Source organism: Archocentrus centrarchus, chromosome 8, assembly GCF_007364275.1.
Source record: "Archocentrus centrarchus isolate MPI-CPG fArcCen1 chromosome 8, fArcCen1, whole genome shotgun sequence".
NCBI classification, from domain to species: Eukaryota; Metazoa; Chordata; class Actinopteri; order Cichliformes; family Cichlidae; genus Archocentrus; species Archocentrus centrarchus.
Genome location: NC_044353.1, coordinates 20363734 through 20380353, shown reverse-complemented (window position 1 = coordinate 20380353; position 16620 = coordinate 20363734). Strand labels below are relative to the sequence as shown.

The 16620-nt window shown below is 41.2% G+C and overlaps 1 protein-coding gene across 2 annotated transcripts in view; it reads left to right on the top strand.

Moving 5' to 3' along the window:
- LOC115784995 (mitochondrial import inner membrane translocase subunit tim16-like) overlaps positions 1 to 16620 on the top strand; it is a 113286-nt gene that overhangs the window by 80787 nt on the left and 15879 nt on the right. The gene's annotated exons all lie outside the window — the stretch shown is intronic.

The window sequence follows — 16620 nt, the reverse complement described above, 5'->3', positions numbered from 1 at the left end:
AGAAAGATTAATAGCTAACTAAAAGTAATGGATAAGCAACTGAAATAGGCAACAAAAATGCAACGGTGCTTCAGATAGATTAGTAATGTTCAAAAAGTGGAGAATATTATAAAGTAAGACTATGTCTAGCTGTTGAAATTGTTACCTTAAATATGGATTATGAAAGAAGTATGGAATTTTGCAATCTTTTTCATCTGACTTATGTCCAAAGCATCATCAGATGGAAAAGGGTGGGTGAGAAAGGATCCATGATGCATTCAACTTCACATTAAATAACAATAATATGTCTCTGGAGCTTGAAAAAGGCGACTGGACTTCTTTTTGTTTCTTGAAGACGTTTCACCTCTCATCCGAAAGGCTTCTTCAGTTCTCAACCAAATGGTGGAGAGACCCAGGTATTTAAACCCCTGTGGGCGTAGTCCCACGTAGTCTTCATCAAATCAGCTAAGATGCACAGGAATGAAGGCCAAACACAAACTACAGAGAATAGGAAGGACAAGAAGAAAAACATTGTCATCCCATATGTGTCAGGCTTGTCAGAGAAACTCAGAAGAATTTTCTCCAAGCATGACATCCCAGTATACTTCAAACCAAGTCACACCCTAAGACAAAAACTGGTTCATCCCAAGGACAAACCCGCCAAACACAAGATCAGCGATGTAGTGTATGCTGTTCAGTGCAGTGAAGAGTGCTCGGACCTCTACATTGGTGAAACCAAACAGCCTCTTCACAAACGAATGGCACAACATAGAAGAGCCACCTCGACAGGACAAGATTCAGCAGTACATCTGCATCTGAAGGAAAAAGGGCACTCTTTTGAGGATGCCAATGTTCACATTTTGGACAGGGAAAACAGATGGTTTGAAAGAGGAGTGAAAGAAGCCATCTATGTCCACTGTGAACAACCATCATTGAACAGAGGAGGTGGATTACGTCACCAACTTTCCCCCGCTTACAGTGCTGTCCTGAGCTCCCTTCCCAGACGTCTCAACCCCCATTCACACCTTTGTTCCAGTGACCTCAATAGGCCACAGGAAACAATGGAGCGGAGTCCTAAATTGGTTTCAACTGAAACCACTGATTAAATATGACCCACGCCCTCTTCACACCTGGGCACATGTGTTCACGCACATGATCAATAGAGGGTCATAACCACCTCCATGGGACTACGCCCACAGGGGTTTAAATACCTGGGTCTCTCCACCATTTGGTTGAGAACTGAAGAAGCCTTTCGGATGAGAGGTGAAACGTCTTCAAGAAACAAAAAGAAGTCCAGTCGCCTTTTTCAAGCTCCAGAGACTACTATGACCTGGATGACTGAGAATCTACACAGACATACAACAATAATATGTCAATAATTGTTTCTTCTGCTTATACCAGTATCTGTCCATTCACAAGTTTCATCTGTTCCTTCACTTATGAGGGACAGCCAATTGCCTCCACAGTGTACGTGCAGTTTACATTAGCGCATATGGTTGCTTCATTCACGGAGATGTCTTCAAGCTGAGAAAGCTATCAAATACTTCCTAACTCCAGTGACAAGCTACCCGTTGGCAGCTGTGAGCCTATTTCAATGCCAGCCTTTCCCAACAAGGTGCAGTAAGGCGATAGCTCTCAGGAACTATGTCACCACCGGTGTGTACTTTTGGCCTCGTGTCACAGAATTACACAGATACCTCAAGTGTGCAGTGCCCGATTTTATCGGCACATTCCTGCTGTTGACCAGAAATTGTAAAAAAATAATTTGAGCCACATCTAATTCCTCATGGATGAAGGCAGAGACGCTCCGACAAGAGAATTACTCAACTGACAGACCTCTCTGTAGCCTTAGACCATCGCACGTGTCTCCTCACCCCACCGACCCATATCCTCTGAACATGCTTGCATACTTTTTTTACCGTTTACTATTTGATAGAAGTCTCCATGCTGCCTGTGGCTCGTGAATTTCCCTCGCTCATTCTCCCTCGGCTCCTACTGTAGGAGTTATTATCCATGTAACGCACACGCACACGCTCCCATCTGCAAAGCATTACAGTAAATGACAGGAATAGAGAAATGATTTCACACAACGTTCTGCTTGGTCCAGATGCAACTCCAGAGTCCCTGCCGCAGATACGTTTAACATGGTAAAAAATAAATTTTAAAAAAGGAGCAAATAATAACTTTTATCCTGCTGCACTTTATTGCACATGCTTGTGCCCTCTGGCTGTGTTGCCGTTTATCTTTGTCAGTCAGCTTGTGTGTGTCGCACTGGTGCCTCAGGTACTCGTGGACTGCTCTCCACTGTGATTATTAATATTTTTTTATGCTTTGTTTAACAACCAGCAAAAATCAGTCACAGTTTATTTAAGATGGATTTAATATATAATAGAGATGTATAATAAATATCCTCATCAGGACTATGCAACGTCTTTCAAAGGTTCTGTTTAAACACTTATTTTTATTCATTCTTTTAGCTGTTATTTTCTTTAAAAGATGTATTGCTCTGCAGGATTGTATTCCATACCTTTCAACCATAATATATAGTATATAATCCCCAAAATATAATTCTATATAATGGAGAAATGTAACTTTATAATACTTATTATTTTTAGAGTATGAATTAAATTTTTCTGACATATGTGTGACAACTGATATGATCCAGTCTCAGCAAACGTTGCTTGGATAGTTGTTCCACACCTTATGTGTCTTGAATTAACAATTTTATTCAACTATCAAACATCCTTTTGTTTCATTGCACTCCCGCTGATTGCTTTTCTGCCCTATTTTAGGTCCTCTCTGCTTAGTTTTCTGGTTAAATGTCCTGAGCAGGACCGTGTTTCGGTAATCTGTTTCACATATTTACACATTACCAGACTGGCATTTGGTCAGGGGTGTAAATCAAAGTGGCGCTAACAGAGTTTTGCGTGGCATCAGCACGTTGCGCTCCTAATCACCAGAGCTCAGTAAAAGATGGTGAGGCAGCCTGTAACACTGCCCAGGGGAACCAATAAAACACTGGTTTGGTGCTGAGCCAATTTTTACAGCCTGCTAGGGGTTTAAAGCTTGAGGCACTTAGTCATACGGCACCATGCTTGTTTTTTTTGTTTTTTTTTAAGGGAGTTAACAGAGAATTTCTTCTCGTCTGTTTTCATAAAAGGTCCGCTCTTTCGTAGCTCTCAACAACTCCCTTGTGCTCTTCTGGCATCTTCTTTTCCTTCTCGTTCTCTCCTGTGAACATGTGGCCGCGCAGACTCACGCTGAAGGATTTCATCAACCAGACTGTCCCCACCCTGTAGTGAAGCAGATGGTGACTCTTACATCTGCCTCATCTTTCTTTTTTTTTTTTTTGGTCTTCATTCGTCTTTATTTATTTAACCTCCATGATACATGGTGACATTTAAACTCTTTTTTTTCCCTCTAATCCGTGCTTAACTTTCATCAAGCACTTATGGGTTTTTATTCATAACCGTAGATCTTACCTGACACATGATTTATTGTTTGCAATAATGATCCTAAATACAAAAAAAGCGACAATTCAAAGTAAAATTAAAATGATTGCGAGGACAGTGGGTAATTGTAATTCCTTTATGCGTAATGATGCTTAAAAATCATTAGAGTTGGATGTTTGTTGGTTTGTTTTGCCCTTTATACGCTGTTTGTGCTTGCTTGACTGTAATTATAGGTTTGTTTTGCATGTGCAGTAACTGTTATTTTTCTTGTGGAAAATTACCCCCTTTCCTTTTTTTCCCCCACTTGTCTTGCTCACTTGTACTTAGGCTCATTCTAATGTATAATATAGTGATAATCTTAATTTTGTTATGCCACATAAAGCAAACACATGATCGTGATCAAATATTTACACCAAGTACGGTAAGATCAACGCTGGTTCTGCTGGAGGTTTTTTCCTGTTAAAAGGGAGTTTTTCCTTCCCACTGTTGCCAAGTGCTGCTCATAGTGGATCGTCTGATCTCTGAGGTTCTCTCGCTAATATATAGTCTTTAACTTACTCTCTAAAGAGTTATTGTCAGTTGGTGCTTTGTAGTATGATTGAACTGAATTGAAATCAAAGGCATGACTTCCAATATCACATCTGCAGATCTATTCCAACACACAAACGTGTGCCTTGGTTTGAGGTGTTCATGTTTTTTTTGTTCACAGCATGCCTGTGGGTATTTAGTTTTAGGAGCTTTTTAGGACAAAAACCAAAAAAAGGGCGTCCTTGGAGGAGAGACTGGACAAGAATGAGTGAGAATGAGAGCAAGTTAACCACAAAATGACATTTTACTTATTCACTCACTCCTCATGTTGTCAGCCTGTACAACAAAAGGCTGTCTTCTGAAAAATTTAAGCTAACTGGATGATCTTTTTTTCTTTTCCTTTCTTTCTCTGTGACAAAGCTCTGGTTACAAGTACTAGAATAAAAACCAAAGTATAAATATTTATTTACTTTTCCTTGGAGGTATAAAGTTAAGCTTTTATATTTAAGTTGGAAGTATGGGGTTGGTCATTCTGTGAGCTGTCTCTAGAAAATATAGATTTTTAATTTGTAATACGCTGTTCCTTTAATGTTACTTTGTTATAGAAATGTGTAACATCTTTTACTTTTGGAAAATTTTAAAGTATGTTATAATTTGCAAGCACAAACACACAGGGAATCTTGCATTGCTTTTCTACTCAGAGAGTGTGGGAATAATTAAAGATGAATTTTCCATCCTCTCCCTGTCCTTTAGAGTTTGAGGAGATTATGTCGTTTATTAATGTTTAGTATATGCGCATAAGTATCGGCAACTGTGTAGATTTGCGTTTTGTGCGCATGCATGCTGTCTTCCTCTGTGCACAGCTACTACTCCCGTCACACATAAATGTGCTTTGACAGGAGTGTGTGTGTGGGCTGCCTAGAATCATGCCTGGGCCCTCCTCTTAAGGCCTGAGCCGCCTTTCTTCCCACAGCACCCCAGCACCCAGTAAGAAAATGCCCATGGGAAGTATAGTGTCACACAGAGGAAAAGAAACCTGGGAAAGAAGAGGGAGTACCTCGGAACATGCATGGTTAATTAGTGGCTGCTATGGGAACTTGAATGTGACAGAGAAATATGGTCAACAGAGCGAGCTGTAAAGAAGCAGAAGTTGTTACTATTTTGTGTGAGAGCAAACACATAATGCTAACATTAAATACACCATATCAGATAAAAGTGAAGTGTTGTCTGTTTCCACCCATTCTCTTTCCAGCTCTAAACATTATATGTTGGTGTGTTCCTCATAAAACTGTCTTCCTAAGAGGAACCTTCAGTACATAACACTGGAAGATTACTATTGTGTACTGTCAATCATTCTTGGTTAATCAAGCCTGATATGCCTTAAGGAACAGTGTGTATGATGAATTTAACTTTGTGTTTGGGGTAAAAAGGGCTTGGGGTGGTTACACAAAATATATTTTTACCCTTTCTCATGATTTTTTTTTTTTTTTAGTCTGAGAAAGAGTTAGCAGGCTGTGTTAGCAAATCTTGCCAATCTTGCCACTGGGAACACAGACAGGATGTCATAAAGAAAATTAAAAAATGTCTCCAGTTTGCCCTATATTTATTGTTTTGTTTTTAATACTTTTTATGATTATGATTTTGGGGGCTTTTTCTCATTTCCATATGGCTTGGTTATTGCATTTGGGTCTCATTGGAGCTAGTTATGTCAACATAAAAAGCCCTCAACACAGAGACCTCAAGAATCCGTACACTGAACTTTTAGTGATTGCAGGAGCAGTTTGTTTCGCACAGAGGAGGGCGAGACAGCAAATACACTGAGACCTACAGAGGTCAGACCATAGTTCACTCTGAGGTTTACTTGTCTGTTGACTCTGTGCACGCTAGCTCTTCTCATTAAGGGGCGAGACAGAAGCGGCAGACAGCACAGCTGGTTCATTCCTGTCTTAGAGCTGCACAAGCCATTAGAGCTCATTTTATTGTCGAGGATGAAAACAATCCTGGCTTTACCAACGTACATTATCAAGCTGATTGAGAACATGTTTCCTTTAGCATCTGTGTGGTTTGTATTTTTATAGGTATTATTTACCCTTCAAGGTCTTTAGACTCTTTGGTGCTGTGTCAGCTTGCGGTATCTTGCATTTGTAGACAGTGCACTTGTTACTAGTTATCTGTTCCCTTGAGCTAAAAGTGAGGGATTTTTTGCATATCGTTGGGGATTTGATTAGAAAAGCTGAAGGTTGATAGCCAAGGTAAAGAGAATGAGTTGAAAGCATAGTCTGTATATAAACGATGGACGTCAAGTATTGGTTTGTGAAGTCTCACTTTGAATCCTTGATCTTAGCATTTTAGCTTCAACCATTTGTTTAATGAGAGCCAGAGGTGACCATATTTTGATTATAGGGTGCAGTGAGAAGTTATTAGCTAATGCTAGCAAGTTTGTTTATTAAGCTACATCCAGATACTAGGTACCTGCTAATTAATGGTAAGTTCTAATCTAATTTCACTCACCAAAGTTTACAGCACAGACTTTTTTGGTCTGTTAGCCAAAACAGGAACAGTCAGCAGTCTGTGTTAAGTGTCAGCTAATGCCATCAAAAACGTCCAAAGCCATTTCAGTGACTCAAATGAACGAAGCTGAAGCCCAGAAGACAGCAGCTACAGCTGCCTGTGTCAGCATCCACCTTTCAGAAAAGAGTCCAACCCACTTATTTCAGTCACACAGAAGTAACTTTAGAGCCTAAATACAATTTAAATGTCTGTGTTATAAAGGAAAGATCACTGTTATGCAGTTATTATGAAGGTACCAATTGATACCAATCCCAAGAAACAAACTTAATACGCTATATCTTTTTTCTTTTTAATAAAGATTAGAACAGTGCTGACCTGAGCAAATGTATTCATCTACAGTTGTGTTTATTTCCTGTACTTCTGGTGACTTGGGTCAATATTTTTCATTTCTGATCAAACAGAGTGGGTAAGGCAGGCTGCTGCCATTGTTTAGATGCTGGTAAACATTTCTAAGCTTCAATCTGGGGCTCTAAGAGAAACCTAACACTTTTCAGACACAAATTATATGTGTTATCCTGTTAAATTAACAGTTTATTAATGTTACAGATGGGCAGGACTGATAACGTTTGCTGACTAGCTCCCATAGTAACGTGATCCTTTTATTAACTGGCCACAGCTGGTATTAAAGGGTGCAGGAAGTATTACTTTTTTCTTTTTTTTTTTTTTTAAAAACAGGAGTCTATGGGAACTCACTCACTTTTGGAGACAGCCTCAAGTGGCCATGAGAGGAACTGCAGGCTTTGGTTGTAAGCTTCATTTTTCTGTTCCACAGGTTGCCGTTTGGGATTTAGAGGGCCTATCTCTGGGTTAGTCTGAGACATAAGAGACATTTTTTGTTTACTTCTTTGTTTTTGTTTGTTTTGGCAGGGGGGGGGCAGTTTTGTGTCTGTGCCTATCTTTGCCAAATTCTGCAGTGTCCCCTCACTGCAGTTTCCCTCAGCTTTACCAACCATATTAGAACGTTTCAACTTGATTTGATTCTCTGGTTTGTAACTTTGTTAGGCTTATTAGAGCGCTTATTGCTCTCATTAGACACTTTATTCATTACAGCTGATGGCTTTTTTCAGTTGGCAGTTAAAGAATCAGGTACTTTTCTCCAAAGTTGGCAGAGACCTAAAAGAGAGCAAGGACAGTGAATATTTGATATTTTTGACATTTCACATTAATCATGACTGTTACCAGTAACTACTAACATTTCCCTTTGTGTTGTGAATAGATAAGCTTTTGCTAAGTTAACCATGTCCGAACCAGAATGACTGAAGCTTAGTTACATTATGTTCACTATGACGACTGCAGGATTAGCACTATGGTAGAAACTCTTTCAGAAGGAAGAGAGCAGCAAAGGTCAGATTAGGTCATCTTGGTGCTTGCAGATGCACAATTTACATATAAAAATGGTGTACAAGCATCTGTTGTGTATGTGTTTACATTATTCCCTTCATTTACTTCTAGTCATTCTAGCTTCTAATTTAAGCAGCTTTACTTGCTTTTCGAGGACCTTATTTTTCAAGCCTGCAGATAAAACCCCTTTTTTCAAATATGTACATTATACGTAAAACGTGAATGCTTAAAATCTCCACAGACTGAAAATAACAATTTCCATCCCTCTGACTCATAGTGAGTCAGATCCCATTAAGTTTACGGAGCACAGAGAGAGGGCTTTTGTCAGTATTATAGGTACGGTATTCCAGTAATTCTTTCATCTCCTCCTCTCCTATTTAATGTCTTTCACAGTACAGGATAAATCTTTCAATATTCCAAACTACATTGTGTTTATCCCACCGTCTCTAGATGCCCAGATGCAAACTGTGTGGTCTTACCTTCATGCAGCTTTTCTAAACTATCGTGGCACCATTGCTAGCCTCTCATTCAGTCACTCTGTGTTGTTTCATAATGATACCATGCCTGTGTCTAAAGCCGTTGTTTTGTTTTTTTTTCTTCTTCTTTGACCAGGCAGTCATATGAGTAATTTAGTTCAAAAATGACCTGACTAGTTAAATAAAAGAGGTTAAATTAAAAACAAACATGCGCACACCGATAACAGGTGTTCCTTCAGCTGTCACACGGCACTGATACCATGAAAAGATGGCTATGAAGGGTGTGATATTGAGAAAAGGTCAAGAGGTTGATTAAATGAAAAGAGAGAGCAGGGGAGAGGCTTATGTCTCTGTTACTGGTTTTAGAAGTGTCCGAGCCTCTATTTTGGATTTTCCGTTTCTTTTCACCTCACGGCAATCCGGCCGCGTTTGTGTTTGCAGGGCCGAGGCCCACCTGAGTCTGATTCAGTGCAACTTAAGCACCACTTATCTTTATCCTCTAGAGGAATACGCATGTGCTGTGTTAACAAATCGCTCAAAGCTGCTTTGTTATGCAGTGGTGGAAGTGCCCGGGTCGAGCATGAGTGGCCTTCTATATATCTGGTTATCACTGGTTACTGTTAAAAGATGGTGGCTCATAAACTATACTGGATGTGTATGCTTCTATGTGAACTTCAGGGATGCATAGTTTTTTACTGTCCCTTTTACCATAAACTGTAATGTTGTTATGTTATGTTATTAAACGTTACCATTGCATTACTATGCATTACTAATCGTTTCAGTATTTGGGTGGTTAGAAAATGTGGTTTTCTCCCCTGATCAAGGTTCAGACAGAAATGGTGGAAAAAGAGAAGAGAAATGTGGTTTGATGCGTGCACATGGGGGCAGAAATCAGATCCGATCTGGTCGTACCAGTCGCAGCTCATCAAGGCTGTCGTGTCTTCTGTAACAATCTCTCTTTCTCTTTTCATCGCTCCGTTCAATAACTCTCCCAGATGTTGCGTTATGAGCTCAAAGCATTTGGACACACACAAGTATGTGGACATGCATGACTGTTGTGATTTACTACACAAATGTGATAGTGATCTTATCTTTCAATTCTCTCTCTCTGACTCTTCTCCCCCTCCCCCGGTCTTTGGCCGCGTCTCATAATAAATCTGTTGTTCTGTGAGGTTTTTATTGGTTTTTACTGTACGTGTTTCTGCTTCAATCATTAAAGAAAGATTTAATGTGGGCCTGTTGGACCTGCTGACAGTAAAGCGCAGGATTTCGTGCGCAGTTAGTCAATTCAGAACAAAGGGGGAAAATGTGAGGCCAAGGCTCTTGGGTCACAGTCAAGCTAGGTTTTGAGGTTGTTAGACCTACACCGTGGTTCGGGGATTTTAAACCAAACCTTGCGTCATTTTTCAAGAAAGATCACATTTGTCGTACTGACAACAGTCCTCTTTTGTATTCCTGAATGTTTTTCTTTTTTAGAGAGATGGGATTTTTATCCAAGAGGAGTGGAATTTCTGCTTTTGAGATATGAGAGAGATTGGTGGAGGGGATAAAAGAGGATCTAGATTGAGCAGAAAAAGCAAGTGTGGACACTGTCGCATCTAGCAAAGTGTGTGTGTGTGTGTTTCACAAATAGATGAGTCAGATCCACAACAGTCGTCTTGTACCAGAGACAGAGACTGTGATAAACTCGCCGATAAGAATGGAAGACACCACAGAGTCAAAACATGTGTGACTGAAGATCAGTGAAAGGTGCTCTGCTTTTGCAGCTCTTGTCAAGCAGGAGCGAAAGAAGAAGGGCTGAAGAAGTTGTTTTAAGGGTTTATGTTTCTCTCTTTATTTTTCTTTTTCCCTCTCTTGAGTTGACCCCTTTAACTCATCTGCACACATGTACTCAGGCTCGTAGGAAAAACAAATATTAAGCAGCCATGTTTGTGTCCATAAATCACTCGGTTTTATGGTTTTTAGCATTCCCAATAATTCAGTCTTGGCTGGCCATGAGCGGGTGCCGTACATACACTCAGTCATATACGCTAAGAAGAGTATGTTCTGGAGGTTTGATTCATCAGTTGCGAGCTTTGCTCCAAAGTTAAGGACCGCCATCGTCTGAAAGAAGACTGACGTCTTCCAAATTGTCGGCTGGGCCGTTGCTCTTAAGCACCAGAATGCCCTTCTGAGTTTAACCACAGTCTGTTTAGCTGGACAATATTTTAACAGGGCTGTAAGTCCTTCATCAAGGCCGTTATTGGTGGATTGTATTTTTATAGTAGACTTTGCTGAGCGTTTCAGTGTGTGTAGGGTAAACCAGCAGCAGTCTGGACGTGTGGCTTTTCCACGGCAGGAAAAATAGATTAGAGTGTAGCTACATCTCCAGTGTGATTCCTATTAGAAATGTGATTTTCAGCAATGGCTCTGGTATGTAGAATAATTACTGTGCAGTGCATATATGTGATTAACCCAGGACTAACCCTGGTTTATATGCAAGGAGGCAGGGAGGGGTCATGCAAAAAGAGGGAGGCTTTTGGAGCCACTGTAAACTAATGCAAGGCTCCACACCTCCCTGTTTCAGTGTACATTTAGCATGCTGATTGAATAATTGTTTCAAATACTAATATTGCCTAATAATCCATCAACTTCAAGCCAACAGTGCAAAACAGTTCTCAGTCCTTTTTCTCACTTCCTCTTTAACATGTGTACCCCTGCCTGTGCTTAGTGTTTAAAATACAACCATGACAAGAGCAGGACTTTCCTCAGGTGACCTAAACAGCAGAGAGGGTCGTAGTGGTCGTGACCCCTCACCCCTTCGCTGTCTGTCTTCTGTGCCACGTCATCTTCTCTCCGCTCTGCTCTGGTGCAGTCACAGCTACCAACTGGTTCCCAGGCCCCGAGCGACAGGTCACGTAATGGTCGTCTAGCCCAGGCCCTTGATGCTGAACCCCGAGGTTAACGCGGAACGCATCTTTTCCGGGGCACCGCGGCCATCAGCTGGCAGCACCCGTCACCGCGTTAGATATACAGAGGTTCAACACACAAACTTAACCATGTCCTGATAATGAAAGTAGCGCTTCATTTCCTTCAAAGCAAGTCTTATTGTAAGTGTGTATTTGTGTTTCCCATTAGTACTTTTACATCCTTATTTCCCCCTCAATCTTTGTACCCCTACTCCCTCATGCCCACCCACGTTCTACAACAAACCCACCCCCACTGAGCAGTGAAAGTCAAGAGGCTGATCTCTCCCACCAGTTTATGACCAGTGACCTGACTGTTTTATAACTAAGCCAGTCTGGACCAGTTTACCAGACTTTTAAAGGTCTGTGTAGCGTTTTTGTGTTGACATAAGCATCTGTCATTTTTCAGATAGGTTTCAAATTTTTTTATTTATCTCAGAAAAGCATCTGTACGTGTTTAATCAATTTAGTGTAAATGTCTGTTCAACACGATTAAGCCCTGGTTGTCTGTCTGCGTCTCCTCCAGTAAAAATTGATTCGGCTTTTCATTCTTCATGTCGACATTATGTAAAGCAGATGTAATGTCGCTCATGTGGTCATGCAGCATTCTGTCAAGTTGCCTTGAGATGTGTTTAAGTTACAATTGTTCTTCTACACATACTTGGTATTTTGCAGATACGTTATGTGGCTGCAGCATTTTTAGTAGTCGTGTTGCGGGCTCTCTGTTTCTGCCTGTGGAAATGGATTAACTGAGCGATGTGCAGCACTGATTTGGGCAGCTCGTGTCAGTATGAAGACAGTTTGGAATGCTAATGAAGCGTTATTCTGTTTCTTGAGGACATGAGGGAAAATACCGTGGAAGCATTTTTGCATTTTTTTTCCCCCATTTGGCAACTTTGCATGTGGTTGTATGTGGAATTGTATGGTGTGTGTCACAAGGGTCACTGCAGACCTGTTGACATCAGATTCAGTGAGTTTAATTAAATCCTGAGCATGCATGTACTCATGTGTATGAGTGTGTGCACTTAAGCGTGTGTGTGTTGGTCCAGAGGATGGGGCCCGATGAAGCGAGGAGAAAGCAGAGAGCAGGCGCTTGGCAGCCCATCTGAGGGCCTCATCTCTGGGGCTCAGACCTGGCCACAGCTGGCCTCTCCACTGACAATCCTGGCTTTTCTCCCCCTCTCAGGAACGCACTGCGTCAACTCTAATTCCCTTCTAATGAACTAGCTACTGAAGGTAGCTAGGCAGGCAGGCCCAGCACACTTATTAAAAGCACATAGTGGAAACAAAGCACACACTCAGTGGAAAAAAATATGTCACACTTTTGTACGTTTCGGTTTTCAGCAGGGTGTCTATGCAGCTTGGCTCAAACACCCGCTGAGGAACCTTGAACTCATGATGTCTTTGAACCTGCAGCCACTTCAAGCAGAGCTGTATCTTTAGCTTCTAAGACCATCTGAGAACCTGCAGGTTCACCCTCAGTGTGAAGTTTCTTTATTATTGCGTACAGTTAAGTCACAAAGTCTCTTTTGTATACCTGTTGGGTTTGCACTGATTCACTGGTTCAGCTCAATTTTATGATTCAAATAAAGATAATAGCTGCAGAAGCAATGACATACATCTGTCTTCTCCAACCATAAACATTTGGAAATTGAGTCACATCTGAAGAAAGAGGTAAAATAATATCAATAAATCAAATTCCTGGTCACTGTTTTATCCAGACAAAGAAAAGGATTTGGGGATTCTGGAAATACTTATGGGGTTTGAAACACACACACACACACACACACTGAAGCATCTCTTTTCTTCAGCATCTCTGTTGGTGGCTGGATGCATGTGTGTGTCATTTTCGTGGGAGAAGAAAGAAGGCATGTCGGCACAGCGCATATCACTTACCTAAACATTGTTACAGACCGTGTACACTCTGCCATGGCAGTTTCCTTGATGTCAGTGGTGTTATTTAGTGTGTGTGTGTGTGTTTGGGAGGGGGGGCTGTACAGTATTATGCAGGTGGTTTTAATGTTGTGGCTCATCAGTGCAGTGCTTTATTTAGTAGCTGAAGGTTAGCACTGAAACTTTGGTTTCCTCTCATGGGAATGAAATGATTTTGGACGGAGTTACATGAGGACAGTCAAATGCATTTGAGTTAAAGGCTAGTATAACTGTGATATGGTGAGTAGAGTGCCCTCACTGTGACCCTGTGGTTTTACTTCTGTGGTGCAGGCTGTGGATCCTCTGATGCTGCTAATAGAAACAGTTAAGCACATTTAGACAGCTTAAGTGCACAGGTTTGATTGCTGTGTCAGTTTACAAAGGTGACAGAGTTCATCAGCTCTGATATATTGTTGATTTGCCCGCACACTTGATGGATTGTGGTGCTGGAGTTTGAAAGCGTTATTCTGTGCCAAACCTTTTGCTAATTTTTTTTTTTTTCTGTGATCTTTTCCACGTTTATCCCTTTTCACTTGCATTATCCCCTATGAAAAGTATTTCCTTTTCTTTAATTTCACACACTTAAAAACATTAGAAACCAACCTAAGTTTTTCCATCCTGGAGACAGATTTACTGGTTCTATGAATCCCATTTAATATCAGTGGATTATTCCACTCCAGTCCCTTCATTGTTGAGGTAATGTTAACACCCATGGGCCCGCAGTGCAAGTGTGTATAAAACCATTAGCTGTGTCCAACTCCTTTCCAGAAGAGTAATAACACTTAGAACAGAACAGTTGTGCTCTTCTAGAAAGCAACAAAGAGAGGAAGAGGGCAAGGTTATCAGGAGAACAAATAGATATTCTGCCAGTCATATGAACTGCCTTCATCAGATAGTGATTATGAAGATAACAGGAAAGCATGTGGTTATATGGTCACACTTTTAAATGGGAGATACAGCTCTTAGTTACAGCCAGATGGTTATCACACTGAATATTTTTACAGATCATATGTAAAAATATGCCACGTTATTAATCTGCCTTTTGTTGTGTGTATGCATGAGGGTATCTGTTTTGGTCTAAGTGGAAAACATCATAACACTATTAGATGGATTGTCATGAACCTTTTTCTAGATATTCGTAGTCCCCAGAGGATAAATGATGAAGACTCACTGGTCCTTTGGTTTATGATGACAATTGCCTAATTTTTTACATAATAAAATGTTAATAATAAAATGCATGGTAACATAAACATGCTAATAGAATAGAAGATAAGATATACTGCACTGTGCAAAAGTCTTGAGCCACCCCTCATTTCTTCCAAGTGCGTCTCTCAGGCCTTGTGCCAGGTTTGCTGGCGTAACCATGCACTTTTTCTGTTTTGACTTGACCCAAGTTTCTTTGTGACCAAACAGTCCAATAGATACTGTAGCCGGCCAACAGGACAGAAGCAAAGCAGTCAGATTCGGATGGACAATCCGAAGCCTTCAGTCTGTAGCAGCAGGTGGGCTGATAAAGCTCGCTGACTGACCTCTCAGATCAGCAGACCCCTCACCCTCAGAGATAGAGCTACACCACTCACTCACTCCCACTGACTGGGATGACATAACCAGGGCACTGATAAAGAAGACAGGAGGGGGGGTGGGGTGATGTGAGTAAAAGAGAGGTCACATTACACACAAACAACACTGTGGAGACTCTGCACTGCTGTGATATAATATGAAGTCAAAAGGGCTTTGATTTTGGTGAAATCTGAGTGTTCGTGTCATGAAAAAGTGCATTTTATTTATCTAGCCCAAAATTACAAATCAGAGGGTTCTCTAATGTGCCAAACATACAACATCCTGTACAATTAGTCCCTCAGTTCAAATGAGGAGAAATGCTTAAACAGGGACAAAGGGAGGTACCTTTTATAGAAGTATTAACAGTACTGACTGAGTGGATTTGAGACAGAAATTCAGAAAGTCTTCTAGTGTTTGTCCATCCAGTCTGAATAAGACTAGAAAAACTGAGCTGGTTTCATATTCCTTAAAGGCCTCCTCTTTCTGGCTAGCTCTTACCTGTCATCTGGAGCTTATTGAGCTGTCTGTTGTGTGCATGTGTGTGTTTTTAGCAGTAAGGCTGGCCACGCTTTAAGGTCGTGATCTCACACAACAATGAAAGGTCCCTTTGACTGATACGGATCTGTTCATAGCTCAACCCACAACCGTACAGGCTGCTTTCATTAGATCCATCTATACTCTATATACTATTACACTACTGTGTGTGTTTGATACTATCGGTGTGACTGGATGTGCCTGTATGCACTCTCACAAGCACAGTGTGTGTGTGCATTTTCATATTTTGTGAGAACAGTACGTGTGTGCGCACCTCAGTGTCTTACTGAAAGGACTTTTTGTGTGTATGTGCAATTTGATTGCTGGGCCCATTCTTATTGTTCAGTGACTGGACATTTTTGCTCATTTGAACTCCATCACCCTTAGAGTTTCTTTCCAACTTTAGCTGCAGGTGCCCAATTATATGCACTTTCCAATTCTTGTGCACGCAAAAAAAATACAAACACACACACACACACCATTTCTGCACTTGTCTTTCATCTACATGTCTGTTTGTCTGGCCCTCCATCAGTCAGTTATTCCAGTGAATTACACTATCTCATACATTATGAAATGACAGCACATAATCATAATATACTTGCGTTGATTCTGACTTGCGCACACACACACACACACACACACACACACACACACACACACACAGATGCACGCTGGGGTAATATAGCCGTCGTATCTGCTGGTGCTGAAGGCTCCTGTCATGGGTAGAAGGTCATTTTATGATGGTTCGTTTGGGCCTGTGTGAGGCAGCCGTGTGAGGCGATGGCAGACGAGACAGCGGGCGTGCTCTCTCTGCTCTGTTTTGTGTAAACTCTTGACAGGAGCAGAGTTCCAGTGACAGACTGAAGCCAGGGGGATTTGGGAGCACCGGGCGGCTCGTTGCAAATCATTGGAAGAGTTTGAAAGGTGTTGAGGCGTTAGTGGGTGCAGATGCGACTGAGAAGAGTCTGGCAAAAGTAAAATCTTTCAAGGCGGGGTTGTTGAGTTGTCATGTTTTCCAGCTGTTATTATAAACCCCCCCCCCCCCCCCCCCCCCCCCCCCCTTTTATTTTTTCCTTTATCCTTCTTTTCTGCAGTATTATTTGATGGTTAATTAGCATGTGCACGCTGTTTAACTTGTAAGCACACACCCAACGCTGGAAAGGTCTTATGTCTGGATTAGTATGTCTGGCTGCATTCAGTACTACACTCACGCCTCTCCTGAATGAGCACTGGAATCGTTTTCCTCTCATTCATGATCAGCCCATGTGATCAAGATCTGTATAACAAGCTCAGTCTCACATT